The 17,856-nt window shown below is 43.9% G+C and overlaps 1 protein-coding gene across 1 annotated transcript in view; it reads right to left on the bottom strand.

Moving 5' to 3' along the window:
* Positions 1-9,063: 9,063 nt before the first annotated feature.
* LOC143773770 (uncharacterized) overlaps positions 9,064-17,856 on the bottom strand; it is a 45,592-nt gene continuing 36,799 nt past the window's right edge. The window contains exon 9 of the mRNA XM_077261121.1: positions 9,064-9,157. The gene's annotated coding sequence lies outside the window, so the exon portion shown is untranslated. The remainder of the gene's footprint in view (positions 9,158-17,856) is intronic.

Here is a 17,856-nt window from a genome sequence, read left to right as displayed (position 1 = left end):
ACAATGGAAGGACCCCAGGAGGTCAGATGTGTGCATATAACAACACTGGTCACTAAGGTGACAGGAGGGAGGAGGAAATAACTGGATATGCTTATACTGGCTCAGGGATAGGAAACAAAGGGTGGTTATTAATGGCGCACACTTGGACTGGGTCACGGTTAGCAGTGGGGTACTACAGGGGTCAGTATTGGGCCCTCTTCTTTTTAACATATTTATTAATGACCTTGTAGGGGGCATTCAGAGTAGAATTTCAATATTTGCAGATGACACTAAACTCTGCAGGGTAATCAATACAGGGGAGGACAATTTTATATTACAGGATGATTTATGTAAACTAGAAGCTTGGGCTGATAAATGGCAAATGAGCTTTAATGGAGATAAATGTAAGGTCATGCACTTGGGTAGAAGTAATAAGATGAATAACTATGCGCTTTATTCTAAAACTCTGGGCAAAACCGTCAATGAAAAAGACCTGGGTGTATGGGTGGATGACAGACTCATATTTAGTGGCCAGTGTCAGGCAGCTGCTACAAAGGCAAATAAAATAATGGGATGCATTAAAAGAGGCATAGATGCTCATGAGGAGAACATAATTTTACCTCTATACAAGTCACTAGTTCGACCACACTTAGAATACTGTGTACAGTTCGGGTCTCCGGTGTATAAGAAAGACCTAGCTGAACTAGAGCTGGTGCAGAGAAGAGCGACCAAGGTGCCAAGTAGGAGTAGCCACCTCCATATAAAATAAACAAAAAAGTTGCACTCTGTAGTGCTAAAGCACGTCAATGTGAAATATATGAAATATGAATAACAATACTGCTTCTGGATACTAGGAAATAGTATTCACATTAGACACATTAGGACCCATCAGTTTTGAGAAAACCTTGTCGTGGGTTGATGGGCATGCATGAATTGGCCAAATCATGTGCTAAGCGTCTCATTTTTTCCTAGTATCCAGAAGCAGTAGTGCTATTCATATTTCATATATTTCACATTGATGTTCTTTAGCACTACAGAGTGCAACTTATTTTGTTTATTGTATATGGAGTTAGCTACTCCTAGTTGGCATCTGTTCACATTAGCTTGGAAGTGCCAGTCAGTCTTTTTGTCATAGCATCCTCTTCACCTCATTTGATATCACCTCTGTCCGTGCTTCCGGAATTCTATAGGGATTGAGGTTCACCATTACGTGTGGTTCTGTCAACATGTCATGCTTGACCACCTGCATACAGTATGCACTGGCAACTGGCTCTCAGGCAAGGGGTGTCCAGCAATTCTCGGTCTCGCCAGGGATTGAGCAAGTTCACATGATAGACCTGGTGTGGCTTCCTTCGCCCCAGCGGGTGTACCTTGTAATGAACTTTGCCCAATTTTTTCACCACCTCGTATGGATCTTGACACTTGGTTAAGAACTTGCTCTCCACTGTGGGGATAAGTACTACCACGCGGTCCCCGGGCTGGAATTGCATCAGCCTCGCTGTTGGGATATATACTCTTGCCTGTGCCTCTTGTGCCTGGAGAAGATGCTCCTTCACGATAGGCATCACTTTCGTCATTCTCTCCTGCAGCTGGGTGACATGCTCTATGATGCTCTGGTGTGGCATGACCTCAGCTTCCCTCGTTTCCTTAGCGATGTGCAGGAGCCCTCGCGGATGTCAACCATACAGGAGCTTGAACAGTGAGAAGCCAGTAGAGGCCTGGGGAACTTCCCTGATGCAGATGAGCAAAAACAGAAGCAGGTAATCCCAGTCTCGACCGTCCTTCTCAATGACCATTTCGAGCATGGCTTTCAAGGTTTTACTGAAGCGTTCTACTAGGCCTTCGGTTTTTTGGATGGTACACTGAGGTTCACAGCTGGGCAATCTGCAGGACCCTCCACAGTTCTTTCATTACCTTGCGCAGGAAGGGTGTTCTCTGGTCTGTCAAAATCTCCTTCAGCAGGCTTTTCCTAGCAAAAATGTAGACAAGTTCCCGGGTGATACTTTTAGCTGAAGAGTTCCTTAGGGGTACTGCTTCAGGGTACCAGGTCAGATAGTCCATGACCACTAGAATATATTGGTGTCCTCATGCAGACTTGACTAAAGGAACTACTGGATCCTTGACAGTTCGCTTGAATGGGGTCTCTTTTGCAGGTAATGGGACCAGAGGACTTCGGAAGTGAGAAGAGGGAGCAGTTATCTGGCAGGTGGAATCTCTGCAATATTCTCTCATGCATTTTCTCCACCCCCAGATGTCCCCCTAAATCAGGCGAGTGGATCATGTCTAGAACCCTCAGCCGGTATGGCCCTGAAACCAACAGCTGCTCCACTATTTCACCTCTCCTCAGTGCAGTCACTCAATACAACAATTCGCTATTGATTACAAAGTGTGGGTACCTGATGTAATTCCCCGGCTCTTGAGCAACCCCATCAATCACAGAAACATTTTTAAAGGTCCCTTTTAGGGTAAGATCCCACATTTGAGCAGTCCTGTAATTTTCCCCAGAAACCCCCAGCTTAGGAACCTCGGCCTCACTGGTCACCGGTTCGTCCTCATCACCAGCTAGGACTCACCAGGGGAACTCCTCCACCTAAGACTGCGACAGGGATTCATAAGGGTTGCGCTGGCTCCTGCTTGACACACTGGACACCCCTGCTTTTCCCCACAAGTCCCAGAACAGTCTAAAGTCCTGCCCAATTATCACAGGGTGTATTAAGTCTCTGACTACCCCAACTTCATAGAACTCCATACCATGGCTCGTTTTAATCAACACTCTGGCCACAGGGTAGTCTTTGGCATCCCTGTGTATACAGCGGATGCCCACATGTTTCCCTGTGATCAACTGGTGGGGAAGCGTGGCTCTTATCAGGGTCACCAAACTCCCAGAGTCCAAGCAACGCCTGCCTAGGCTACAGTCTATCTGCTCAGAAGATATACAGTACAGACCAAAAGTTTGGACACACCTTCTCATTTAAAGATTTGTCTGTATTTTCGTGACTATGAAAATTTTAAATTCACACTGAAGGCATCAAAACTATGAACTAACACATGTGGAATTATATACTTAACAAAAACGTGTGAAACAACTAAAAATATGTCTCATATTCTAGGTTCTTCAAAGTAGCCACCTTTTGCTTTGATGACTACTTTGCACACTCTTGGCATTCTCTTGATGAGCTTCAAGAGGTAGTCACCGGGAATGGTTTTCACTTCACAGGTGTGCCCTGTCAGGTTTAACAAGTGGGATTTCTTAGCTTATAAATGGGGTTGGGACCATCAGTTGTGTTGAGCAGAAGTCTGGTGGATACACAGCTGATAGTCCTACTGAATGGACTGCTAGAATTTGTATTATGGCAAGAAAAAAGCAGCTAAGTAAAGAAAAATGAGTGGCCATCATTACTTTAAGAAGTGAAGGTCAGTCAGTCCGAAAAAATGGGAAACCATGAAGCGCTACAAAGAAACTGGCTCACATGAGGACCGCCCCAGGAAAGGAAGACCAAGAGTCACCTCTGCTTCTGAGGATAAGTTTATCTGAGTCACCAGCCTCAGAAATCGCAGGTTAACAGCAGCTCAGATTATAGACCAGGTCAATGCCACACAGAGTTCTAGCAGCAGACACATCACTATAACAATTGTTAAGAGGAGACTTTGTGCAGCAGGCCTTCATGGTAAAATAGCTGCTAGGAAACCACTGCTAAGGAAAGGCAACAAGCAGAAGAGACTTGTTTGGGCTAAAGAACACAAGGAATGGACATTAGACCAGTGGAAATCTGTGCTTTGGTATGATGAGTCCAAATTTGAGATCTTTGGTTCCAACCACCGTGTCTTTGTGCGACGCAGAAAAGGTGAACGGATGGACTCTACATGCCTGGTTCCCACCGTGAAGCATTGAGGAGGAGGTTTGATGGTGTGGGGGTGCTTTGCTGGTGACACTGTTGGGGATTTATTCAAAACTGAAGGCATACTGAACCAGCATGGCTACCACAGCATCTTGCAGCGGCATGCTATTCAATCCGGTTTGCATTTAGTTGGACCATCATTTATTTTTCAACAGGACAATGACCCCAAACACAACTCCAGGCTGTGTAAGGGCTATTTGACCAAGAACAAGAGTGATGGGGTGCTACGCCAGATGACCTGGCCTCCACAGTCACCAGACCTGAACCCAATCGAGATGGTTTGGGGAGAGCTGGATCGCAGAGTGAAGGCAAAAGGGCCAACAAGTGCTAAGCATCTCTGGGAACTCCTTCGTGATTGTTGGAAGACCATTTCCGGTGACTACCTCTTGAAGCTCATCAAGAGAATGCCAAGAGTGTGCAAAGCAGTCATAAAAGCAAAATGTAGCTACTTTGAAGAACCTAGAATATAAGACATATTTTCAGTTGTTTCACACTTTTTTGTTAAGTATATAATTCCACGTGTTAATTCATAGTTTTGATGCCTTCAGTTGAATGTACAATTTTCATAGTCCTGAAAATACAGAAAAATCTTTAAATGAGATGGTGTGTCCAAACTTTTGGTCAGTACTGTAGGACAACGGGCCGCTATGTGTCCAGGACAGTGACACCGTGTCACGGATGTGGCTTGTGGAACCACTGTGCCACGGACCGTGGAGAGTCTGGAGGGGCGTAACTAAGAGAACACCGGACTGTTCACTAGAGCTTCTGATGGTGAGGATAGACTTGGCTCCCGATGAACGCCAGGTGCCACTCCAGGACAGACCAAGGGACGCGCAGCAGCTGTACCCAAAGGACAGGCTGGAGGGAGCAGCTGGCAGAATTTGATTTAGAATGCAGCAGAGTTCGAATCAGAGTGCAGCAGACAGAGTTCACACCAGAGTTCAGCAGACAGGATCCGCACCAGAGTTCAGCAGGCAGGATCTGCATCAGAGTGTAGCAGGCAGGATTTGCACAGGAGTGCAGCAGGGACAGGTATACAACCTTACACAACTTAGACTGCAAAACAGGAAGGTTGCTCAGGCACCTCCCCAGTGAGGAGGAAGCAATACATACATAATGTCCCACAGCTATTGGCTGGGTAGGAAATAGCAAGTGCACGCGCTGACCCTTTAAGAGGGTGGGAGTGCATGCGCGCATGCCCTAAGGACATGGCTAGTGGACCGGCTGGAAGCATGCAGAGCACGGGGAAGGAAAGAACTGACCACAGCACGGGTGAGTGAAATGACATGCCGGAGACCCTGCCTGTCAGAGCATGATGCCGGCATGCTGCTAACACACCGCCAGGAGATCAGGTCTTTACCAGCAGCCTTTGGAAGCCCCTTAGTGGCTCTAAGAGACCTTGGACTCCCCCCAGTGGTGGCTCTGTTACCCCTCTTTTGGGACTCGGGCTTCCACTGGGTACACCAGTAGGGAGATGTACCACCCCCCTGGCTTCCTTAGGGACCTTTCGACCACCTGGTACCTTTCTACGAGGCCCACCATCCTGGGGGTCTCCCTGGGCAACCCAGGTCTGCATCAGCCTGGGGAGGGAGTGAATAAACCGGTCCATGACCACCTGCTCGACCATCTGGGCTGGAGTGGAGGACTCCGGCTGCAACCATTTCTGGACCAAATGCAACAAGTCAAACATTTGTGAGCGGGGAGGTTTATCACCATAATACGCCCAGTGATTAACACTTTGGGCTCTGACAGACATAGTGACCTCTGAGCGTGCCAATTTCTCTATTTTTCAACTTGGCATACTTTTGGCATGAAGTCAAGTTCCAACTAGAAGTGCATGGCATCAGTCAATGCTAGTGTATTGATCACCATTGAATACAGTCTAGTCAGAATGTGGCCCAAAGTATGCAAATAGCATACTTGCGGTCATATGACCCCCCCCCCCCCCTTCCTGGTGCCAGCATCAAAGAATTCTCACAATGTGCAGACTGGAAAACCTCTTTAAGATTTCAACATCAATATCAGGTCCCTACGAAGCTTCATGCCATTTTCCCTCAAATATCGGACAAATGTTATAGAGGTTGTAATGCACCTGGGGACATGAAGCATATTTGGTAGACTTGCCCGGTGGTGGCTGGTCTTTGGAGGGAGGTAAAACTCTTGGTAGATAGGATGTACAAAAAGGTAGCACCACTAGATCCACTGATATTTCTGCTTGGAATAAAACCTCCGGGGTTCTCCAAAAACTTACATAGGTTGGTGATTTTGCTGGGGATGGCGTCTAAAATACACATTGCGTCTAAGTGGAAAACTCCTTCGCTCTCAATATCTTTAGTTAAAGACAGAATGAATACTATCATGATGTATGAGCGTATCCAAGCAACGAGAACTGACACCTGGAATACCTTTTTTCAAATTTGGACTCCCTGGCTGGATTTAAACCCTGGTGAACAAATGTCGCTAGCTCTCGCTCTTTCTCCATGAAGCATTGACTGGCAACACCCTGGTGGGCTGAATTGCTGAATTAATAAATAAATTAGCTGCACTTAGTAACAATCGCTGAGTTGATGAACCATTGATTAACCTGTGTCGGTGAGGGTATACTGTTTATCTCTAGGAGTGAGATTACTATAATGTGGATTTATAATACCCCAACCCTAATGTTCTTCCCATTTTGTATTTGTCTTGTCTTAAATTTGTCTACATAAATGTCCCCAATATGTAATATTCTGTTTTTGTTGATGTCTGTGCAAAGTTTGTATATTCAGTGCTTCCATGTTGGGAGATCATTGTGTTATAAATACTTTAATAAAAATTATTGAAACAAAAAAAAAGATTTCAACATCAAAAGGGAGATCACAGGATCCATAGACATGTCAATGATATGCAAATTATGAAAAAATTGAAAAAACATTTTTAAACATCTCAATTTAATCAGTATTGTGTATGAACGTCATGTGCAGAAATACATATATGCTTTGGCCTGCTATCAATGAGGTTATTAATGGATGTCTGAAGAATCTTCTGCCACGCTGAATACACTTAGACAATAAAAACGCCACAATCTGCTGGTGGCAGCTCCCTTTGCAACGGCAGCCCAAAGATGTCCCAGATGTGCTCAATGGGAGACAAGTCCGGAGACACTGAAGGCCATGGTAGCACGTTTATGTGACACAGGATGCTCAGTTGTGAGTTATACTGCAGCTCTACGTAAAACCTCAGTTGAGGTTTACAGCAGAACCAACCACAGCAACATGTGTATGGATGTTAATATGTCTGTTGTCAGTGAGTGCCACAATGCCTTCCCTTTTTACTGATCAGTGAGTGTCCCTGGTGGTCAGAGACAACGTCCTTTCATATCAACCATATCCTCCTTCATCTCATTGTGCTTCCTAAAGCTAAATGTGGACAAAAATGAACGTATCATGTTTCCTCCATCTCGTCTAACCCCTATGCCTGATCCATCTATTACAATAAATTACATCACGCTTTCTCCTATAACAGAAGTCTGCTGCCTCGAAGTAACCCTCGACTCTGCCCAGTCCTTCAAACTACATATTCCAAACTATCGCTGCCTCCTGCCATCTCTTACTCAAATTTATTTCCAAATTTTGTCCATTCCTCAACCTTGAATGTACTAAAATGCTAGTGCATGTGTGAGAGAATGGTCAGCCATAATATAATGAAACAGCTATGTTGGCTCTAGTAGCCATTTTGGACAATCTCTAGTCAACTAACTTTGCTAAAAGAGCTAAGGCTTTCCCCAGAATAGAGGTATTAAATGACCTCAGTGCCATTAGTAAGTATGGATGGAGTCCTGGGGGACTAATTGGAACAGCTGCAGGTCACAGGAAATAAGTGTTATTATATGGTAGTGAATAGTATATATGTTGAGTTAAGATAGAAACCAAAATCAAGAGCTGTCAGTGTATGAATAGTTATAGTAGCATGCTAAGAGCTGTAATCAGATTAATGACAGTAGCTAAGAGGAACATGGAGGTTTATGGTTTTTAATGTAATTTGGAGAAATGTTCATTAATGTTGTTATATTATGTAATTGTATTCTTTGTTCTAAATCACATTTGTCTCTGCAGTATGAGGTTACAATGTATACACCCTTTTCTGCAATGTGCAGCTTTCCTTGTCTAAACCATGTATAAAAAGCCCATTACTGTTGTTCAGGGCCACAGCATCGCAAGTCTACCGACAGACCACAACATCACCAGTCTGCCGCCAGATATCCCAGCATTACTTCGTCTGTCTGGACACCTGTTCGGGCCTGCATGCTTTGTCTCACTGACTTTCCATGAACTGTTCTGCTGCATATCTCTAAATAAACTTCAGTCTCAGCTTGATAAGAGGATTGTCTGCATCTTTTTCATGTCTCTTCCAGCTCTCAGTAAGGACTTTCAACCACATGTTCTCTTCATCTCCCGTCTTGACTACTGTAATATCCTCCTCTGTCGCATCACAGCTAAGATTCTTGCACCTCTCCAGTCATCCTTGACTCTGCTGCCTGACTAATCCATCTCTCTCCTCACTACTCCTCTGCTTCTTCCCTCTGCAAATCCCTTCATTGGCTCCCAATTCCCCAACATATCCAATTTAAACTAACATTAACCTACAAAGCCACCCATAATCTGTCACTGCTGTATATCTCCAAACTAATTGCCTGATATCTTTGAACCCATAACCTCTAGTCCATTCAAGACCTCCATCTCTCCTCCACACTTATATGCTTCTCACCGAATGGCCTCCAAGACTCCTCCCGAGTGTCCTTCATCCTTTGGAATTCTGTCCCCCAACATGTCCGACTATCCGCCACATTCAGAACTTTCAGACGGAACTTGAAAATCCATCTACAGCCTGCACTGACTGCCACTTCCCCACCATCGAAGCCGCCACAACCTCTTATCCTACTGTCTCCCTCCCCATTATACTGCAGACTGTAAGCCCGCAAGGGCCCTCTCCTCCTCCCCTCTGTATCTGTCTGTTATTGTTATTTAGTTCTCTGTAATTAATTTTGTGTTTTGTATGTAACCCTTGCTCATGTACAGCAAAATGGAATCAATGGTGCTCTAAAAATAAATAATAATAATGATGGCCTATCTTGCCCTATGATACTCGAGAAGACAACAAAAGAGACACATGATGATTTTGCTGATTTTAATTTCATTTATTGAGCCTGTGATTATTATTAAAGCACTAAGCTGCACACGGCAACATAATTTTTCAAAAGGAAACATTCAGCAGAATGTGTTTCAGAATTTGTCTTCTTCCTGTATTGGAAACATAAATACACAAGTTATTGCTTGGCAGTAGATAGTAATTACTGACATTCAATATTATGGAGGCATTGTATCAATCTGTTCAGGTGCTTTAAAGTTGGCCACATTAGTTGTCAGTCACCCAGCTTTTCCCAGGAAAATGATAGCAAGCTGAGTAGAATTTTTACCAATTTAGCAAAAGATAACAAAAGGAAATTAATTTACTTGGAATTTAAATGGTTGTCTCAGGCTAAACATTTTATGGCCTAGCCATACGATAGGTGAGATTCCAACCAGAGACGTAATGATCACGGTCACAGCGGTCACGACGATGCCAATGCGGGGCGCCTGTCGACTCCAGTTCATACTTCAGCTGGATGTGCGTCCAAGAATGCACATTTAGCAGCAGTGTATTGCGGCTCAGAGACTACGCTACAATACATGCCACCGACCAATCAGAGGCCAGCACCTGACACCCTTGAGCCAGTCACAGGCTTCGCATGGCAGTGATGTCATGCGCTGCCCATCGATAGTACGCATAAGTCAACTGCCAGCTTCAGAAGAGGATGACGTGCTGCGAGGGAGCATGGAGGGTGAGTAGAATCGTTTCTATTTTTATGTGGCATGTAAAAATGTGGGCACCCCTGGTCAAAATTACTGTTAGTGTGAACAGTAAAGCAAGTTGAAAATTAAATGGTCTCTAAAAGGCCTAAAGTTAAAGGTGACACATTTCCTTTGTATTTTAGGCAAAAATACCCATATATATATATATATAGTCACCTTTTGCGTTTTAAAAATTACAAAAAAGGAAAATGGTCTGATGCAAAAGTTTATGCACCTTGTGTGGTTAGGACCTAGTAGCATCCCTTTTGAAAGTATCACAGCTTGTAAACGCTTTTTGTAGCTAGCCAAGAGTCTTTTAATTGTTGTTTGAGGGATTTTCATCCATTCTTCCTTGGAAAATTCTTCCAGTTCTGTGAGATTCCTGGGTCATCTTGCATCAACTGACATTTTGAGGTCTAGCCACAGATTTTCAATGTTCAGATCAGGAGACTGTGAGGGCCATTGTAAAACCTTCAGCTTACTTCTTTTGATGTATGCTATTGTGCATTTTGACGTGTGTTTAGTATCATTCATTATCCATTTGTAGAAGCCATCCTATTTTCAACTTCAGCTTTTTTACAGATGGTGTTATGTTTGCATCAAGAATTTGTTGAAATGTCATTGAATCCATTGTTCCCTCTACCCATGAAATGTTCCCTGTGCCATTGGCTGCAGCACAACCCAAAGCATGATTGATCCACCCCATGTTTAATGGTTGGCTAAATGTTATTTTCCTGAAATTCTGTGTCCTTTTTTCTTCACACATACCTTTGATCATTGTGGCCAAACAGTTGTATTGTAATCTCATCGGTCCACTTGTTTCCAAAATGCATCAGGCTTGCTTAGATGTTCTTTTGCATTCTTCTGACGCTGAATTTTATGGTGAGCATGCAGGAGATTTTTTCTTATGATGACTCTACCATGAAGGCCATATTTGTGCAGGTTGTAAGAGATATCCGTAGGCACTACTATTGAGGGTGGTGCGCAAGTAGGTGCCCAAACCATCTAATCTTGAAAAATAACCTGGCACACACGTGATCTGATGCTGAGTGAAATTTAATAAAGAGAGTACATACAGACGTTACGGTCAAAGACCTTCTTCAATGTACCTCTCACAAGTTAATTAGTCTGTTACTCAGTTATGTGAGGAACAAAAGGACCCCTTGTAAACTCCGTACGGAGTGATCATGAACTGTGCAGCAGTAACCCACTATGTAGGTCCTCTCAGGACGCGGCATCCACCGCTCGTCCTCTGTGTAAGGAGGCTGCTTACAAGGTTAGAGGAGGCTTGGTTTTTATAAAGCTGGGAAATTTGTATCACCTGGGTTTCCTAATGATAATAGTGATGAAGCCATAACTATAACTGGCTAATTAAGGTTTGAAACCTTGTTCAAAGTTGTCTGAGCACATGAACCTCCAAGGTTGCTCAAACTTTTGCATCGGGCCATTTTTCGTTTTTGTAATTTTTAAAATGTAAAAGATGACTCTCTCTCTATATATATATAGAATGTCACAAATGGCCACAGCAGCAGGCCACAAATGTGCATGTGTTTGCACAAATGGTTAGAAACTGACTCCATGAGGATGGTCTGAGTGCCCAACGTCCACAGATGGGGGTTGTGCTCACAGCCCAACACCGTGCAGGACGCTTGGCATTTGCCACAGAACACCAGGCTTGACAAAATTGCCACTGGCGCCCTGTGCTCTTCACAGATAAAAGCAGGTTCACACTGAGCACATGTGACAGATGTGACAGAGTCTGGAGACGCTGTGGAGAACGATCTGCTGCCTGCAACATCCTTCAGCATGACCGGTATGGCAGTGGGTCAGTAATGGTGTGGGGTGGCATTTCTTTGGAGGGCCACACAGCCCTCCATGTGCTCGCCAGAGCCGAGATGAGATCCTCAGACCCCTTGTGAGACCATATGCTGGTGCGGTTGGCCCTGGGTTCCTCCTAATGCAGGACAATGCCAGACCTCATGTGGCTGGAGTGTGTCAGCAGTTCCTACAAGGTGAAGGCATTGAAGCTATGGACTGGCCCGCCCATTCCGCAGATCTGAATCCGATTTAACATATCTGGGACATCATGTCTCACACCATCCACTAACGTCATGTTGCACCACAGACTGTCCAGGAGTTGGTGGATGCTTTAGTCCAGGTCTGGGAGGAGATCCTTTAGGAGACCATCTGCCGCCTCATCAGGAGCATGCCCAGGCATTGTAGGGAGATCATACAGGCTCGTGGAGGCCACACACACTACTGAGCATCATTTCCTTGTCTTGAGGATCAGCCTGTAACTTCATTTTCCACTTTGATTTTGAGCATCATTCCAACTCTAGACCTCCGTAAGATATTAGTTGTGATTTACGTTGATAATTTTTAGGTTTTATTGTTCTTAACACATTCCACTATGTAATGCATAAAGATTTACAACTGGAATATTTCATTCAGTGATATCTAGGATGTGGGATTTTAGTGTTCCTTTTTATTTTTTTGAGCAGTGTATTTGCCTGCAATACATAGGAATTGTGTCATCTTTAACTTTAGACCTTTTAGAGATCATTTCATCTTCAACTTGCTTAGCTGCTTACAATAACAGTAATTTTGACTAGGGGTGTCCACATTTTAACATGTCACTGTATGTACAATGATACAATGATGGGGAACATATATATCCACAACCTGGTATATATGTCTCCCATCCAGGATGGGCCCAGATGTGGGATATAGATACCAGAATGGGCCCACATGGGAGACTTATATAACCGGATGAGGGACATATATACAAGGATGGACCCAGGATGGCTGCCAAACATACGAGGACGGGCGCAATATATACCAGGGTTTCCCAAGATGGGGCATAAATACCAATAAGGGTGAACATGTATACCAGGATGGGAGACATATATTCCAGGATGTCTGGTGGTACCTGTTACTCCTCCATACGAGGATGGGAGCAATATATAGCAGTATGAGCCCAGATGGGGGACATATATGCCAGGAAGGGTAGACATATTCCAGGATGGGTGACATAATTACCAGGATGGAAGACATATATACCAAGATCACAGACATATATATCAGGATGGGCTGACGATAGGACAGGATGGGGAATATATATACCATGAAGGGTCCCATGATGGAGGACCTATAAACCGGGAAAGGGTCCAGGATAAGGGATATATACAGCAGGAAGGGTGACATATCCTAGGATGGGCCCAGATGGGAGACATAAATACCAGGATGGGCCAGATGTGGGACATATATACCAGGATGGGAGACATACAGTGGGGGAAATAAGTATTTGATCCCTTGCCGATTTTGTAAGTTTGCCCACTGACAAAAAAATGAACAGTCTATAATTTTAAGGGTAGGTTAATTTTATCATTGAGAGATAGAATAACAAAAATAAAATCTTGAAAATCACATTGTATAATCTATATAAATTTATTTGCATTTTGCAGTGAGAAATAAGTATTTGATCCCCTGCCAACCATTAAGGGTATGTGCACACGCTGCGGATCCGCAGTGGATTGGCCGCTGCAGATTCGCAGCAGTTTTCCATGCGTTTACAGTGCCATGTAAACCTATGGAAAGCAAAATCCGCAGTGCACATGCTGCGGAAAAAAAAAAGCGTGGAAACGTAGCGTTGTTTATTCCACAGCATGTCAATTCTTCGTGTGGATTCCACAGTGGTTTACACCTGCTCCATAATAGGAATCCGCAGGTGTAAAACCGCATGTGAAATCCGCACAAAAAAATGCAAAAAAAATAGCGGTAGTGCGGATTACCTACTGATTTACCAAAATCAGTCCGGACAAATCTGCAGAGTAATCCGCAGCATGTGCACATAGCCTAAGAGCTCCTACAGACCAGTTAGATGCTCCTAATCAACTCTTTACCTGCATTAAAGACACCTGTCTTACATAGTCACCCTTATAAAAGACTCCTGTCCACAGACTCAGTCAGTCAGACTTTAGCCTCTACAACATGGGCAAGACTACATTATCCATTTTTTCCTCCCCTTCTTCCAAGAGACATAACTTTTTTAACCCCTTCATGACCCAGCCTATTTTGGCCTTAATGACCTTGCCGTTTTTTGAAATTCTGACCAGTGTCCCTTTATGAGGTAATAACTCAGGAACGCTTCAACAGATCCTAGCGATTCTGAGATTGTTTTTTCGTGACATATTGGGCTTCATGTTAGTGGTAAATTTAGGTCGATAATTTCTGAGTTTATTTGTGAAAAAAACGGAAATTTGGCAAAAAAATTGAAAATTTCGCAATTTTCACATTTTGAATTTTTATTCTGTTAAACCAGAGAGTTATGTGACACAAAATAGTTAATAAATAACGTTTCCCACATGTCTACTTTACATCAGCACAATTTTGGAAACAATTTTATTTTTTGCTAGGAAGTTATAAGGGTTAAAATTTGACCAGTGATTTCTCATTTTTACAACAAAATTTACAAAACCATTTTTGTTAGGGACCACCTCACATTTGAAGTCATTTTGAGGGTTCTATATGGCTGAAAATACCCAAAAGTGACACCATTCTAAAAACTGCACCCCTCAAGGTGCTCAAAACCACATTCAAGAAGTTTATTAACCCTTCAGGTGTTTCACAGCAGCAGAAGCAACATGGAAGTAAAAAATGAACATTTAACTTTTTAGTCACAAAAATGATCTTTTAGCAACAATTTTTTTATTTTCCCAGCGGTAAAAGGAGAAACTGGACCACGGACGTTGTTGTCCAATTTGTCCTGAGTACGCTGATACCTCATATGTGGGAGTAAACCACTGTTTGGGCGCACGGCAGGGCTCGGAAGGGAAGGAGCGCCATTTGACTTTTTGAATGAAAAATTGGCTCCAATCTTTAGCGGACACCATGTCACGTTTGGAGAGCCCCCGTGTGCCTAAACATTGGAGCTCCCCCACAAGTGACCCCATTTTGGAAACTAGACCCCCCAAGGAACTTATCTAGAAGCATAGTGAGCACTTTAAACCCCCAGGTGCTTCACAAATTGATCCGTAAAAATGAAAAAGTACTTTTTTTTCACAAAAAAATTTATTTTAGCCTCAATTTTTTCATTTTCACATGGGCAACAGGATAAAATGGATCCTAAATTTTGTTGGGCAATTTCTCCTGAGTACACCAATACCTCACATGTGGGGGTAAACCACTGTTTGGGCACATGGTAAGGCTCGGAAGGGAAGGAGCGCCATTGGACTTTTTGAATGAAAAATTATCTCCATCGTTAGCGGACACCATGTCGCGTTTGGAAAGCCCCTGTGTGCCTAAACATTGGAGCTCCTCCACAAGTGACCCCATTTTGGAAACTAGACCCCCCAAGGAACTCATCTAGAGGCATAGTGAGCACTTTAAACCCCCAGGTGCTTCACAAATTGATCCGCAAAAATGAAAAAGTACTTTTTTTTCACACAAAATTTCTTTTAGCCTCAATTCTTTCATTTTCACATGGGCAACAGGATAAAATGGATCCTAAAATTTGTTGGGCAATTTCTCCTGAGTATGCCGATACCTCATATGTGGGGGTACACCACTGTTTGGGTGCACGGCAAGGCTCGGAAGGGGAGGCGTGCCATTTGACTTTTTGAATGGAAAATTAGCTCCAATCGTTAGCGGACACCATGTCGCGTTTGGAGAGCCCCTGTGTGCCTAAACATTGGAGCTCCCCTACAAGTGACCCCATTTTGGAAACTAGACCCCCCAAGGAACTTATCTAGATGCATAGTGAGCACTTATAACCCCCAGGTGCTTCACAGAAGTTTATAACGCAGAGCCGTGAAAATAAAAAAATAATTTTTCTTTCCTCAAAAATGATTTTTAGCCCAGAATTTTTTATTTTCCCAAGGGTAATAGGAGAAATTGGACCCCAAATGTTGTTGTCCAGTTTGTCCTGAGTACGATGATACCCCATATGTGGGGGTAAACCACTGTTTGGGCGCACGGCAGGGCTCGGAAGGGAAGGCACGCCATTTGGCTTTTTGAATGGAAAATTAGCTCCAATCATTAGCGGACACCATGTCGCGTTTGGAGAGCCCCTGTGTGCCTAAACATTGGAGCTCCCGCACAAGTGACCCCATTTTGGAAACTAGACCTCCCAAGGAACTAATCTAGATGTGTGGTGAGCACTTTGAACCCCCAAGTGCTTCACAGAAGTTTATAACGCAGAGCCGTGAAAATAAAAAATGTGTTTCCTTTCCTCAAAAATATTTTTTTAGCCCAGAATTTTTTTATTTTTGCAAGAGTAACAGGAGAAATTGGACCCCAAAAGTTGTTGTCCAGTTTCTCCTGAGTACGCTGATACCCCATATGTGGGGGTAAACCACTGTTTTGGCACACGTCGGGGGTTCGGAAGGGAAGTAGTGACGTTTTGAAATGCAGACTTTGATGGAATGCTCTGCGGGCATCAGGTTGCGTTTGCAGAGCCCCTGATGTGCCTAAACAGTAGGAACTCCCCACAAGTGACTCCATTTTGGAAACTAGACCCCCAAGGGAACTTATCTAGATGTGTGGTGAGCACTTTGAACCCCCAAGTGCTTCACAGAAGTTTATAACGCAGAGCCGTGAAAATAATAAATGTGTTTCCTTTCCTCAAAAATATTTTTTTAGCCCAGAATTTTTTATTTTTGCAAGAGTAACAGGAGAAATTGGACCCCAAAAGTTGTTGTCCAGTTTCTCCTGAGTACACTGATACCCCATATGTGGGGGTAAACCACTGTTTGGGCACATGCCGGGGCTCGGAAGGGAAGTAGTGACGTTTTGGAATGCAGACTTTGATGGAATGGTCTGCGGGCATCATGTTAGGTTTGCAGAGCCCCTGATATGCCTAAACAGTAGAAACCCCCCACAAGTGACCCCATTTTGGAAACTAGACCCCCCAAGGAACTTATCTAGATGTGTGGCGAGCACGTTCAACCCCCAAGTGCTTCACAGAAGTTTACAACGCAGAGCCGTGAAAATAAAAAATCATTTTTCTTTCCTCAAAAAAGATGTTTTAGCAAGCAATTTTTTATTTTCACAAGGGTAACAGGAGAATTTGGACCCCAATATTTGTTGCCCAGTTTGTTGTGAGTACGCTGATACCCCATATGTGGGGGTAAACCACTGTTTGGGCGCACGTCAGGGCTCGGAAGGGAAGTAGTGACATTTGAAATGCAGACTTTGATGGAATGGTCTGCGGGCGTCACATTGCATTTGCAGAGCCCCTGATGTGCCTAAACAGTAGAAACACCCCACAAGTGACCCCATTTTGGAAACTAGACCCCCGAAGGAACTTATCTAGATGTGTGGTGAGCACTTTCAACCCCCAAGTGCTTCACAGAAGTTTATAACGCAGAGCCGTGAAAATAAAAAATAATTGTTCTTTCCTCAAAAATTATGTTTTAGCAAGTAATTTTTTATTTTTGCAAGGGTAACAGGAGAAATTGGACCCCAACAGTTGTTGCCCAGTTTGTCCTGAGTACGCTGGTACCCCAAATGTGGGGGTAAACCACTGTTTGGGCGCACGTCGGGGCTTGGAAGGGCGGGAGCACCATTTGACTTTTTGAACGCAAGATTGGCTGGAATCAATGGTGGCGCCATGTTGCGTTTGGAGACCCCTGATGTGCCTAAACAGTGGAAACCCCTCAATTCTAACTTCAACACTAACCCCAACACACCCCTAATCCTAATCCCAACTGTAGCCATAACCCTAATCACAACCCTAACCCCAACACACCCCTAACCACAACCCTAACCGCAACACACCCGTAACCCTAATTCCAACCCTAATCCTAACCCTAATCCCAACCGTAACCCTAATCCCAACCCTAACCACAACTGTAACCCCAACACACCCCTAACCCTATCCGTAACCCTAACCACAAGCCTAATCTTAACCCTATTTCAAACCCTAGCCCTAATTCCAACCCTAACTCTAATTCCAACCCTAACCCTAAGGCTATGTGCCCACGTTGCGGATTCGTGTGAGATTTTTCCGCACGATTTTTGAAAAATCTGCAGGTAAAAGGCACTGCGTTTTACCTGCGGATTTACAGCAGATTTCCAGTGTTTTTTTGTGCGGATTTCACCTGCGGATT

Source organism: Ranitomeya variabilis, chromosome 5 (genome assembly GCF_051348905.1).
Source record: "Ranitomeya variabilis isolate aRanVar5 chromosome 5, aRanVar5.hap1, whole genome shotgun sequence".
NCBI lineage: Eukaryota > Metazoa > Chordata > Amphibia > Anura > Dendrobatidae > Ranitomeya > Ranitomeya variabilis.
This window is presented reverse-complemented; position numbering and strand designations above follow the sequence as displayed.